At 43.3% G+C, this 14,916-nt stretch overlaps 1 protein-coding gene across 8 annotated transcripts in view; it reads right to left on the bottom strand.

Moving 5' to 3' along the window:
• The window catches only part of Cd226 (CD226 molecule), a 77,766-nt gene extending 63,271 nt beyond the window's left edge, over positions 1-14,495 (bottom strand). For 2 of the 8 annotated variants that reach the window (XM_071602647.1, XM_071602649.1), the window contains exons 1-5: positions 14,306-14,495; positions 12,131-12,254; positions 11,895-12,007; positions 11,667-11,800; positions 4,868-4,914 (exon numbers count right to left, since the gene is read on the bottom strand). The gene's annotated coding sequence lies outside the window, so the exon portion shown is untranslated. Of the gene's footprint in view, positions 1-4,867; positions 4,915-8,009; positions 8,409-11,666; positions 11,801-11,894; positions 12,008-12,130; positions 12,255-14,305 lie in introns of those variants that run through there. The other 6 variants (XM_027935311.2, XM_027935316.2, XM_027935313.2 and 3 more) reach the window with 4 other exon arrangements.
• Positions 14,496-14,916: the final 421 nt, after the last annotated feature.

The raw sequence follows: 14,916 nt of genomic DNA, 5'->3' as shown, positions 1-14,916 counted from the left end.
GGTCCAAGGACTCCTCAGTGACAAGGGGAGATGGGAACAGAGGCTAAAGGTCAAGGAGAGGTGCGTCAAGGCCTTGGGGACAGAGTCTCCATCCAGCATAAGGGTCTTCCTCCTCCTCCACCTGCGAGCCGGCCTTAGGCACTTGCTTAGGTGGAGATGACAGACCAGGGAGGGCTCTCCATACCCAACAGAACCATGTCCAGACCTCATACAAAGCCACCATTCTGCCTGACTTCCTTATTCAACTTTTTATTTTGAAAGGATCACAGATCACGCAGAGTTGCCGAGGCGGCCAGAGCGGTTCTGCACGACTTGGCCCAGTGGACCAGCGGCTGTGTGGTACCTGGCCACAGGACCGTACCCAGAATGTGACTGGCTGCCCAGGGGCACCACTGCTCTTCCTCTTCTTCCAAGTAACACTTCTAATCCCTGGGACTCTGTGAAGAACACCTTAACACGCCAGGACAAAGATCCTGTCTCTATGAAGAGGGGCTTGTGGAGTATCTGGCCCACTGACAGCACCAATAGCGGGTGAGTGGCGGTCACTGAGGATGGCCTGACGCCCAGAAGTTTATCTATGGTGTCCCGCAGGCGCCACTGGCAGCCAACGTGGGGATGGTTTCAGGGAACACGAAGTTTGCAGTGTCTAAGAACCCGATCAGTGATCAGTTCAACGTGTGAGTGTATTATGCACCAGGCCCCTTGGTGCGCTCAGAGCCTTTACTTTCCATCAAGCCCCCACGTCTGATATCATAGTATCGCTACGCACTTCAGTCAGAAGAGGTACCTGTTATCTCTGTTCTGTAAGTAACTCAGCACAACAATCACCCCAATCTGACCGTTACGCCAGCTACCCCTCTTAGTCCTTGGAAATACAAACATGAGGAGATCAGGGCCGTGCTCACAGCCACAGGTGACACAGTGGGTCAGAAAGACAGAAAAGCAATTTACTACAATGAATGATAATTTCTATACAAATTATCTGATTAAGTTTTTTGACAGCCCAAAGAGGGAGTCATTCATTTTAATAGATTTTAGAAAGGTTTCACAGAAAAAAGTGGAAGAAAGATATGTTCATGTAAGGCATTTTCAGGAAATGGTGTGACTACAGTCTAGGGGTTAAGACTACAGTCTAGGGGTGTGACTCTAGCCTAGGGGGTGTGAATACAGTCTAAAGGGTATGGGTCTAAGGCTGTGACTATAATCTAGGAGAGTAACTGCAATCTAGGGGTTCAGACTATATGGGTATGACAACAATCTAGGAGTATGTCTATAGTAGATGGGGGTGTGACTACTATCTAGGAATGTGACAACTGTCTAGGGGTGTGACTACTATTTAGGGGTGTGACTACCAATCTAGGAATGTGACTATAGTATATGGGGGTATAGCTACTGACTAAGGATATGACTACTCTCTAGGGGTGTAGCTACAGTATAGTGGTATCTGTACAGTCTAGGAGTGTATGACTACAGTCTGAAGGTGTGACTGCCACCTGGAACTACAATCTGAGGACATGACTGGTAAAGATGTAACTAAAGTCTAGAGGTGTAAACTGTAACCCAGTCTGGGGGTGTGACCAGAGTCTGGGGGTGTGACCACAGCCTAGAGATATGACTACGCTCTGGAAATATGACTACAGTCTAGAGACAGGACTATACTTTGGGAATGTGACTATGGTCTTGGGGTGTGACTGTACTGTGGGGTATGATTATAGTCTCAAAGGTAAAGAAATGGCCAAAAATTAGGTTAAATCTGGATAGAAAAGTGTCTTCAATGGCACACATAAAGGTATTAGTCTGTAGCATAAGCATATCTATGGAAGAAACAGATCCACTGAAAATCTTGTTCTTGTGGCTGATATGGACAATTTTACATTTTGTGAGATAACTTAGGTCACCATGAAAAATGGACTGGCAGTGACAAGGACTCAAGAATATATATCTGAGTTGAAAAAATTTATTTCATCCATCAAGTCTTATTTATAAGATCTCCTTTTAACAGGTGCCAACCAAAATAAGACTTACAAAATAAGAGTGAGAGCAAGGCCCAAGAATTCTCAAGTGCTAAAGAAAGCACCCTTCTAACTGTCCCCTTGTCCCCACCACATCCTGCCTCAGACCTTTGTCACTTCACCCACCACATACACACTCTCACATGCTGGCACTCACATGTTTACACTCCCACATGCATGCACTCACACATCCTTACACACACACATCCTTACACACATGTTCACACCTACGCATTGACTCACACTAGCACACATATTCATGCACTCACACATCCTCCAATACACACATGCACACACATGCTCAGTCATAAAAGTCAAACACATTCACATATTCTCAGTCACACACATTCCCATACATGCATATGTACACTCACACACATACACACACATGCACTCATATGCTCACACATACATGTACACATAAATATTCTCATTCACATAATGCACATACTCACATTCACACACATGTACACGCACATGCACAAAATGCTCATAGTCATATACTCACATGCTCACAGTCACACACACTCACACACATGCTTACAGCTACATATGTACACAACCACACATTCTCATGCTCACACTCATATGTACACTCCCATGCACACATACATGTTGCACTAGGAGGTATCTTGTAACAGAGACAGTGAGGTCCCTGAGGCCAAATATATACACTTTATGACCTTTTACAGAAAATAATTCCTAATCCTGGTCTATGTAGAAAGACAGATTTTGGACAAACAGACATACAAATAAAGTTATTGTTAAAAAATTAAACCCCGAATCAAATAATACAACTAACAAATGGTCAAGTGAATTAAACAGACACTCTCAAAAGAAAAAATACAAGTGGCTGACAAATATATGAGAAATGTTCAACATCATTAGCAATTAGGGAAATGCATATCAAAACTACACTGAAATTTCATCTCACATCAGTCCAGAATGACAGTCATCAAGAATACATAATAATAAATGCTGGAGGGATGTGGGCTAAAAAGAACACTTTTAAACTGCCACTATGGAGATCAGTATGGAGCTTCCTCAAAAGACTAGGTGTGGAACAACCGTATGACTCAGCTACACCACTCCTTGGAATTTACCCTGAAGAATTAAAGTCATCTGACTGCAGTGATACATGCATACCCATGTTTACAGCAACACAGTTCACGATAGCCAAACTATGGAACCAGCCTACGTGTCTGTCAATGAATGAATGGATAAGGAAAATGTGGCATATATACACAATGGAGTTTTATTCAGATATAAAGAAAAATGAAATTATGTCATTTGCAAGAAAATGGATGGAATTTGAGATTCTCATGTTAAGCAAAATAAGTCAAACTCCTAAGGTTGAGTCATATGTTTTCTCATGTGGAAGCTAGAGAAGAAACAGGCAAAGAAAGGTGGGGGTGGATCTCCTAAAAAATCAAAAGGAGATCAGTAGAGGAAAGGGACAAAGGGGAAGGAGCGGGGAAGTGCTGGGGACTGATATTGGCCAAATGATATTGTTATATTGGGTGCATGAACAAATATGTAATAATAAATCCCATCATTACACACCACTGTAGTGCACCAATAAAAATGTGGGGGGAAAAAACAGTTTTCATGTTATAAAGTGAATAAGAATGTGTTGGCATAGGAGAGAACAACTAGGGTTGGCAACCAAGCACAGATCCTCTTTAGGCAGGGTGGGGTAAGGCTCTCTCAGGGAGTGACTATGTATGGAGACGTCTAGAACTGGGAGGCATTAGGTACGCGAGGGTGCAGCAGGTGCAAGCACAGCAATTCAGCTGGACAGGAGAGCAAGAGGACCCAGGCAGACTCTGTGGGAAATGGAATAGAAAATGACAGGAGATCTGACTGTGCAATCAGATGGAGTGAGAGTGCTTTGCCAGTCAGGACCTCCTAATATGAGTCCTCAGGGAAAATGAGAACACCAGCATGACCAATCTGATTTAAACTCTTAGTGGGTAAATGACCATCACCCACTTCCCTTTCCGTGCTTCTAACAAGAACTTGATTTTACTTGGGTGCCGACTCATTTCCCCATACCACAGGGGTGTTATGATGAATCTAAGCTATTCCACTGATGATTGTGATTGATTTGAGGAGTTGGAGAAGCCAACCATGGCCCACGTTGACCCAATCAGAGTAAAGAAATTATTTATATTCCATACCAAAAAAAACCAACATTCCCTATGCACCCCTATCCTGCCCCCTCCAATGAACGTGAACAAGGAAGAATATTACTCCGGGTCCTACAGGCAGCTATCTGAAGAAACTCAGCCTGAGGACAGATACAATGACAGAGAAATGGAAATAAACTTGGGTCTCAGTTGGCATCATTAACTACTGGATCCACCACCTCTGGAGTGTGAGCATAGTGTTTGATATAATAAAATTTTAGACTTAAAAGCCAATTAGAAAGTTTCCATATACATCTGATATGGTATGATTTTTTATGGCTGCTATGTGAAGAAAAGATTGGAAAGGAACTAGAAGGAATATCAAACTATTTGGAAACCATAACTATATCTAAGAAAAGGAATGATGGCTAGAACTAGAATAATTTCCATGGACATGAAAATAAATGAACTTACTTCCAGAGATTACCTATTTTCATATTTAAATATAACAATAGGCATCCTTAACTTTGTGTTTCTTAGGCAGGGTTTAGTCAGAAAACATTCCTAATGGTACAACAGAGATACTTCTTGAAAGAAACTACTAGAAAAGTGATAGAAAAAATTTAAAAACAAGCAGGGATGGGGAAACAAGTTCAAACAGGAACAATAGAAGAATTTATTTCTGCCTTAGAGTTGTAGAATTCAGGAAGAGCCAGGAGTACCCACCGTGGAGGTTGCTGGTTCAAGCTAGGATCTTGGAGGAGGTGAAACCCCTAAAGAGATATTGAAACAGGTCAGGGAATGAATTTTTCATTGAAAAAGGCAAATGACAGATAAGGAAACTGATACTCATAGAATTTAAGTTATTGCTAATAAAAGGTATTTGAGAAAAGCCCACAGCTAACATCACACTCAATGTTGAATGTGCCCCTGGGATCAGGAAGAAGACAAGGATGTCTGCTTTCACCTCTGCTATTCATACTGCATTGAAGGCTTCAGCCAGAGCAATTAGGCAAGAAAAAGAAACACAAGGTATCCAAATACCAAAAGAAGAACTAAAACTCTTTCTGTTCACTGATGACATGATCTTATATATAAACATCCCCCCAAAATCCACCAGAAATTATTGAGCTAATAAACAAATTCAACAATGTTGAAGGATAAATCAACACATGAAAATCTGTTCTATATGCTAACAGTAAGTAATGTGAGATCTAAATTAAGAAAAGAATTCCACTTACAATAGCACCCAAACAATACAATGCATATAAATAAATTTAATCAAGGATGTGTAAGATTTTACATTGAAAAATTACAAAATAAAGATGCATGACTTTTCCTAAATATGAAAAACTTGTGCTTAGAAAGTATGTCTAAAAGCCAGCCCATGCTCATGAACTGGAAATTTTAATAGTTAAGATGGAAAAACCTCTCATAGAAATCTACAGATTCAATGAAATCCTTACAGAAATTTAGATAGTGGAAGGAGGGACTGGGAGAGATGGCCTAGGGTATAGGGTTCTCTTTGGGAATGATGAAAATGTTTTGAACTCAAAAAGGTCGTAGTTTAAAGAACTTTGTGAATGTACTAAACATCACCTAATCATGCACTCTAAATTGGTTGTTTCGTGTTATGTGAATGTCACTTCAATACAATAATTTATTACCAATGAATAGGAAAAGGACAAACCCAGCAGAGGCCACATTTTCTGTTGGCTGTTCACTCACTGATGTCACCTGATCCCCCACCCATCCTGATCCACAAGTACAACTGAGCCTCACAGTGCCTTCTATGAGCCCAGTGGCACACATTATGTCATACTTTCATGGTGACAGCTGAGAATAAATAATGCAAAAGACAATGGGTTGTCAGACAAATTATTAAAAAATAAAAAAATCCTAAATGCTTTTAAATGAACTTGTAAACATGTATATGTAGCTGTGTGTGTGTATGTGTGTGTGTAAAAGAAAAGCAGGGTCAGGATAGGGAAAAGTGTGGCAGAGGTGCAGGTAGAAGACCAGAGGGTCAGGGCAAATCAGATAGCTTTGACAGTGTGCTGCTAGGGACCTCAAAAGAAAAGCAATATAATGAAGCATCTTCCATTCTCAGGGGCTCCCAAGGCCTCAAGGAACCTTCTCTCCTAGCAGAAGGTATTGGAGTGTGGGAGAAGTTTTGAGAAGGGGTAGTAATCAATAATAACTCCTTCTCTCCCTGGGCTTCCGAAGCCCAAGTGGCTGAGAGATGAAAACCACCTTAGGGCACTTGCACTATGAAATCGAGGGACCTAGAGGTCACAGATTCACACGGAAGGTGCAGAAGGACTTGGGGCTGACGCAGCAGCTCAGCAGTTTACCCATGTGCCAAGGAAGAGCCCTATTTATCAACATCTAACCAAAGACAAATAGAGACTGCACTTGCGCTATTTTTGTTGTGTCCACAGCCATTTTTTGCATGATTTATGAAGGAGTTTTGGCTTGAGGTTTTTTTTCCTAATAGAGCTGTCTGTGTAAAAGAGCTTTGTCCTCGAGGAAGCCATTAATCAAAATATTACAGGATTCTTCTGCTATTTAAGAACGTGTCAACTGACCACATGCGTCTGAATGCATCTCACGAGCTGGCCTCCAAGTGCAGACTCCTGGGTGGCCTGCTGCACCATCTTCATGCACACTGAGTTCTGCATGCATGGCAGAGGCCTTGTCTCTCACAATGTTCCTGCCATCTGCACTGTGTTCTGCTTCCCCACCTGTCTCTACCATGTGGGGATTCTCGTCCTACTGAATTGCCCCAGCCCCACCGTCCCCGGCTCATGCTACAGCCCCTGGCCTGTGTGGTGGGGATTCTGTTCCTGACTGACACCTTTCTGTGTTTGCTCAGAGAGCTGCTGATGTGCTGGGAAGAGAAACGCCCGTGCCATTCTGAGAACACACCGCTGGCTGGGAAGGTTCCTGGTGTGAGGTCCTGTTTCTCCTCCTTTGGGTGCAAGGGGTTGGCTGGGTTCTTCTGCTGGGGTGCCCTATTGTTAAGAGGCTCATGCTCCCAGCGTGTTTCCACAGAGCTGCTCCCTGCCCAGGTGACTCTCGTGAAGAAAATCTGATGAGGAAGATGTGGTCTCCTCCAGACGATGATGCCCTTAGAACTTAGGCAATCCACAGATCTGCCCCGAGGAGTGAGTGAGCAATAAAACCTACTTTCATTCAACTTAGAATCTTCAGTTTGCATTCAGCAGGAGTCCTCTAGAACAGAGTTCTAGAAATCATGGCCCATGGGCTGAATCCAGCTGCTGCCTGGTTTCTGTAAATAGTTTAGCTATAACACAGCGAAGCACCCTCCTTGGTCCACGGGTGATCTGTGCTGCTCCTGTGTCCGTGGTGGAGCCGGGTGGTGCTGATGCAGGACAGACACCGTTTGGACTACAAAACAGTTCACTTAGCTATTTGCCTCTCACAGAAATTGTTTCCCAGTGCTTGAACAGTGTAGTAAATCCTGAGATAGCAGACATTTATCATTTAATTTTATCCTCACCTAGTATTTCTGGAGAGAAAGAAGACTAAGCCTAATGGCCCAGACCCTGGTAAAACCAGCTCAGTCTTATTCTCAAGAACTAACACTATCAGATTTATGCTAAATACAATTCTTCTAGGAACACACTAAGGAAAAGTACTTAAATGGCATCCTTTTACTAAAAACTACACCCATCATCAAACTCACAGGTTTACAGAGCTTCGACTCATTACAGCTTCCTCCCATGGCTCTCTCCCTGCTGCATCTACTTGTCACATGGTATTATTGGCAGTCCCTCCCCTTTATCCACTGTTAATTTATAGCATGTGAACTTGGAGCATCCAGTTTTTCCTGGGGGCTACTGACCTCGAGTTGTGAGTGTGCTCCCAGCAGCTCTCCTGCTCAGTGCCTGGGAAGGTCCAGCTGGCCTGGCCACTCTCTGCTCACCCGCATTGGCTCTGGCCCCTGCTGTTCCCAGGCCCTTCTTCAGGTGGCAGGATCAGCAGGGAGCGCTTGTCCGACTGAGGCTGCAGCTCCTCCTGCTCCTGAGCTCTTCTCTCCACCAGAGCCTCTCCAGGTAGCGGCCGAGCAAAGCACTAATAACTCACGAGGCTGACTTTTTTGAAGTCAAGAAGTTTCCCTGCTTCTGGAAGCATCTTTACCATTTCAGCTCCCCGGACTCACTCCAGAAAACTCAGCTACGTTTCCGTCCCTCTTCTTTCTCCTTAGAGTCCACAGGCTGAAAGGATGTGCATCGCATCCTCTGCTCTGACTCTAAATTGAAACTACATGCAAAGACTTCAAGCTGGTTTCTTTACCTTTTCTTCCCCATTTTTTTTTTTTTCTGCCAATCAAAGCACCGAATATTCAGCAGTCTTTGAAATTCAGGAAGCTTTCTTATCTCTGCCTTTATCTATGTTTCAGTCCTATCTTCTAGATTCCCCCGCCTCCTTTGCCTTTCATTCTCTGACAGAAAAAGTGCACAAGCTGGTGTTTCTGAAGAACAGTTTCCCATATTTAGCTGCTTGTGTCTTAGAAACACCACCATGTCACAGCTGTACCTGACAACAGTGAACTTGGATTTCTTATTCCTTTGCTTTACTAGATCATGGAGGCTCCCTATTGGTTAAGGATTGCGTCTGAGGCTTGAGTTCCTGGAATTCATTGAGCTACTGGAAGGACAGCGTTAGGCAGGTGGGTGAGAAGGCCTGGGCCGAGCCTGCCCACTACGGTCAGTTATGCTGGCCTCTTTGCTGGACCATCTGTCTGTCTTAAAGCCTAGAACAGGCAGAGCTGTCCTTCCGTACACACACGTTTATTGAGCACATACTGTGGGCCACAAGTAGCTTTCCAAAACACCAGCTGGCTCCTGTCACTCCTTTCAATGTCTCACTGTCCTCAGGAGACTGTTCAAACTTCTTGCTGACCTACAGGCCTGCTGTGATTGATCCCTGCCATTTCCCCAGGTCTAGCACCCCACCAATCTTTTGCTCCCTCCCAGCCTACACTTGAGAGCCACCTAATATTTTCTATTTTAAAGGCCATGCTCTGGTAGGGTGGGTTCTCACCCAAGGGCCCCTTACACTCTACTTCTCCTCTAGTATATCCTTACTGAAATTCTCATCACATCCTGATTGCCTACTGATCTACTGCATTTCTCATCTAGCTTAATAAACTCTTCAAGGCACAAAGTCTCACCCACTGCCCTGTCCTCAGAGCCAGGCTGGTGGTGGGTGCTGCATCAGTGTTTGTTGGATGAGGATCGAGCTATGGTTTCCGTCCGTGAAATTTCACAGCATGTATCCTGTTTACTAGTTACAATCCCTATACCATCTTGCTTCCAATGTGCAGTTTTTCTTTTGCCTCAACCTTCAATTTCCCCAGTGAATAAGACAAAAAAAAAAAAAAGAATCATACATCCAAAATACACATTGATGCTACAGAATAAACTCAAAGGCAAGACTTTCCTTACCTGGCCAAGTATCCTTCAGAATAATTCAACTGGCCCTGAACTGAACTTCAAAGCCCGGCTGAATTGTCACTGTCTACCCACACAATTCAAGATAAATGTCAGAGCCTGCAGTAGGAGAGATGAGACTTACACCCCTGGGGCCTCGGGTTGAAAGCCCGTTGTTCATACTCTCCGACTCACACAGTCCATGTCTATATAGGCTAGGAACTTTTCCCAAGTGACTCTGTCTTTTGTAATCACTTCCTGATTCTGTGTTCATGTACACACACACACACATTTGTTATTGTCACCCCCATTATCACCTACATCTCATAATACAGCTGCTGTTCTGGTTTGGAGAGACAGCAGGGAGACAGCCTTCCTGGGGACCAGCCATGGAGATTTGGTAGATTCTACATGGAGGATCTGGGATGTTTGTAACATAAAGAACCTGACAATTACCTTTTGTGTACCTTCCAAAGGACCGAGGGTACCTTCCATGGTAGTCCCAGGGATCCAAACTTGTCCTTCTGGACAGGAGGCTACATAATATCCCTCTGCAAGTAGGAGAAATGCTAAAAGATGACCTGATCAATAATGATCAATAACAGAAACAACCTGAGACAGATGAAAGTGCCCCATGTCTGGCAAATAGTCACTCTGAATGTTCTAACCAGGAGAACAAACAGAGGTGACCAGGTGGAAAGTCAAGGAGGCAGAATGATCATCCATGATTCACAGAGAGGAACAAGATTCCTCCCTCCATAACATTTTAGTGGCCCTTACAAAGGGCTCTTTCTACAGTTTTAGAGCAAAACTACTCTTTAATGCTATCATTTATTAACAGAAGTAGGAGACACAGGAGACGTCATCACACTGCTGGCTGGAGCGTCGCATTAACTCTTGCTGCCTCATCCTCTGTCCCATAGCGTCAACTCATTGTCTCAACAAAGGGTAAGGAAGGGGAAGAACCAAGCAGCCTCCCTGAGTGTACAAACTCTTTGCAGGGTGACCCTACATTCTCTTCGCAGAAAAATTATAGCTGCTAAGTAGAAAAAAACAATCATGGATGAATTTTTAAATCATCATTTCACAATCCCTATTGAAACATCAACACAATAGATCAAGACAACTGTTAAGAGAAGCTAAAATCATTCGATGAAGGGCGAATGGGGAACTTCACAAGCAAAGACTTGCTGACAGGCAATACCTGTTCCCCCTCAACCACAACTTCCCTATTCAGGGCACCAGAGACGTCAGGGGGCCACGTAGGGGGCCAGCCTCTCCAGTGGCTGAGCTGGCATGCTGCCAGTCCTGCAGAGTGGCTAGTCCTGTAGGAGAAAGCAAGCAAGAGACAACACAAAGAGCCATGACTGAACACAGAGAGCAGGAGCCTCTCCGAACAGAGGTCCGGGTTTCCTCAGTGAAGAAACAGCAATGAAGATTAACAAGAAAATATCACTGGATCCAGCCAATGCCACGAGGCACTCAGGGATTTTAAATATCCTTCCCTGATAAAGACTCATGGTGATTCTGGAATTTATTTAGCATGATAAAGAAAATTGACTAGAAACTAAAGGCAAACTTGATAGTGACAGACCAGAGGACTCTCCAGTCAATTCCTAAACAAGACAGGGACAATCTTTGAAATATTCTGGAAGTTTTGATTAAGTGTAATAGATTTTTAAAAAGGAATAGAAACTATAAATCTAGAAAATTATTCAGAATTTCTTATTTGTGCATGATTGACCTAGAGAAGACACAGACTCCGATAGAAATGCAAATAAATTAGGTGTCAGGCAACAATGATTTTATGAACCAATGGCTTCATGTCCCATCCTAAAGCACAGCAAACTATGCGTACGCATGTATATAAAAGCATAGTGTTTGCACAGACAGGAGTGTACCTCAGAGGCTTGTAGAAATTAAACAAAGAAATTTGTGAATAATAATAAAGGAAATCTTGAATAAATGGAGATACATGCTATGCTCCTCTATGGCAAGACCCACTTTGAGAATACATTAAAAATATATATATTTTTAAATTTTCCCGAAATGTTATAATCACTCACATCTTTGAACAGTTCAGGCTGTGACAGACTCTTCGGGAGGTTCTGGCTAGCTACACTCTCCAAGTGGTGTCTGAGGCTCCTGAGAGGTCACGCTGGATCCTCAGGCTGATGTCACTGTTTATGTAAATGCTCACCTAATGAAAATGTTCCTAATTAGCAAGTGCTCCATTTAAATGCAGAAAGAACAGCAAAGCCCTTGATTTCAAAGGACAGTGGAGTGGGCACTACCTGACATGAGGAGATATGCCAAAACGGTGCCCCAAAGCTGTGCCGTTGAAGTGTCTTGTTCTGTAAGTCACAGGCTCAGAAGCAGACCTGAAGAAGTGCGGGGCTTTCAGTGCCTGGTGGGTGAGATGCTCCAGTTCAGTGGGGAAAGAACTGGTCTCTCACACACAGCCTCAGGGAAATGGACTCGCCACTCGGAACCCCAGGCCAGCTCCGCCCACACCACCCAGAATGCTCACCCCTTGGGCGGTGTGATCTCTGCAGAGCACCTCAGGGCCAGATGCTCCCTTCACCAGCATCCCTCACAGTGTGGGTCAGGGCACAGAATGTCACCTCTGCCGGATGCATTTAGTCCCTTGAAATCTGAATCAGAAGGTCAAAGTTTTGAAGCAATGCCACAGAGTCTATCCTGGCAGAGGGCTACAGAGGCTGCAGCCCCATCCAACCCAGAGACAGCCCCACACATCGTCCACCGGCACCATGGGACCGCAGCAGGCAGCTGGGTCTGCACCAAGCAGTGGCTGTGCTGACATCCTCCCCAGGCCACTGGGGTGGGGCAGGCAACTTCTGCTCTCACCACTGCATTTATTTTATGACCAATCACATATCCCACATCCTTCTCAAAAACCAATCTGAGGTACAACAGAGACACCAAAATTAAAAGAAGTAAAAAGAAAACCTCCTTATTTAGCCAATAATCTACTGAGTGTGAAGATAACCATGGAGCACCATGAACCAGTACCACAATCACGGTGTTAAACCCCTACACCTCTAAGAATGTCCCTCAACCCCTTTATTCTTTTAATTTTTAAAATTTATTTATACTTCATGGCAAAACCTTTAGCATAGGATCCACCATCTTAGCAAAAATTTTTGAGTGCAGCAATATCACAATGTTACTAACTATAGTCACCATGTTGTACAGATCCCAAAACTCATTCATCATGACAGACAGACTTTCATGTCCTTTGGTCAGACGGTATCCTCTATCCTTTGCCTGTCACCCCCTTCTCACTTACGGTGGACTTGGAAACATGATGACCAAGAACCCTGATGAATACATTCATCTCTTACATCAGCATAAATTTCAGATTTACTATGATTTGAATAAAAATACATTCTGAAAAAATAAAAAATGTGTTTTATAAACCTAAAAAATGAAGATAGGTTTTCCAAATGTATGTGTGTTTTTTAAATGTATAGAATATATTTTTAATGCACATGCATATATGTGTATAAAATATAAATATTAAAAAGACTTTCCATAAAAAACTTAGAACTCTGATGTTGCAAGCACATACAAACAAAGCAGAAATCCAGGAGAGTCTGTAAAGGGATGCACAAAAGTCATGAAATATCAGTGTGATATTTTCTAAATATAACACATTTACATATCAGTGATTTTTTAAAAAAATCCCACAAATAGCTCAATAAAAAACAGACAATGGATATTAAACATCAATTTACAAAAGAAGAGATCACAAAAAAGAAAAAAATAGAAAAAACTATTTACCCTCATCAGTTGTAATCAAGGAAAATTAAAACAATATATCAGGCTGGGATTGTGGTTAGAACGCTCGCCTAGCACGTGCAAGGCCCTGGGTTCGATACTCAGCACCACATAAAAATAAATAAATAAAATAAAGATAATATTGTATTCAACTAAAAAAATAAGTATTTTAGAAAAAACCAACATATCAATTTTCACTCAAGTTTGCAAATAAAAACAAAAAGAGACCAGGCACTGTGGCACATGCCTGTAATCCCAAGGGCTCAGGAGGTGGACCCAGGAGCATTGCAAGTTCAAAGCCAGCCTCAGCAGTTTAGCAAGGCCCTAAGCAACTTAGTGAGACCCTGTCTCTAATAAAATACAAAAGAGGCCTGGGGATGTGGCTTAGTAGTTGAGTGCCCCTGAGTTCAATCCCTGGTATCCCCAAAAAACAACAAGAATAATGATGACCAGTGTTAACAAGAGCAAGCAAGAATACAGTTTGCCAAATGCAAGTGAAAGTGTGAACTGGCATAAACATTCTGTATGTTCATGGATTTAAGCAACATGTGTGAAAAATACACTTGTCAAATCCTCGGGCCCAGCAAAATGTTATCCAAAAAAGGGTAAATTTATGAAATTTAGCAGAAAAGTATGTCTAAAATATGTAAATACTTATAACACATTTTTATCAGTAGAATTGGAGACATGCAGGCCCGTCTCTGGTGGGGCAGTTGAATTAGTTGTGATGAATCCAAATGACGGCTACTGTGCTGCTCTGTCATGGTCACACAGATCTATGTTGAGACAGAATGCAATGTTCCATGTGCAGAATGTTTTGCAGCAGACATGTTCCCCATAAAAACGAGACGATGAACAAAGCCCCCAAAGGTCCTGGGCGAGGCACCCCTGCCCTGCTTCTCACCTGGTCCCAGCACTGCCAAGGGCCCGCCTCGCTTCTCCCACGACTCCTTGGCCAGTGTCCTTTTCTTCTTCCTCTGCTTTCTTCTATGCTCTCTGGATGGTACCAAGGTTTCAAAGAAATAAATACTTGAGACACAGTTCAGGGACTCCAAACCTTGAGTATCAGACCTGGGTAAATGTGAAGCTGTTCTGAGAAAATTTTTTCTAAAGACATCAGGAAGCAGCAGCCAGATGGCCTTATGGACATGCAGGGACATGTAGATATCCATTATCTCCTTCCCCCAGCCCCAGTCCCCTGACACAGCTCACTCTTCTCTCCTCCATATTCCTGATAACACTGCACTCTTCATGGCGGCTACTTAGTGAGAGGGGACCAGCTGCCATCCTTGAAAACAAGTGTGTGGCTTTCTTGGGTTCAAGTCCTGCTCCAGGGCAGCCACCTGTGGGACCTACAGTCCTTGGTACACAGGAGGGTGGGAGGACTATTGAGTTGTGGGTGAGCCCCTCCTTGAATTACCCTTGGCCAAGTGTGCTCTGCCCTTGGCAGGGACCATGAGGACCTTCAACACTCTTAATGTTGGAAAGCTTATTTTGCCTCCCATATTCTTAATA

This window comes from Marmota flaviventris, chromosome 16 (genome assembly GCF_047511675.1).
Source record: "Marmota flaviventris isolate mMarFla1 chromosome 16, mMarFla1.hap1, whole genome shotgun sequence".
Lineage (NCBI taxonomy): Eukaryota > Metazoa > Chordata > Mammalia > Rodentia > Sciuridae > Marmota > Marmota flaviventris.
This window is presented reverse-complemented; position numbering and strand designations above follow the sequence as displayed.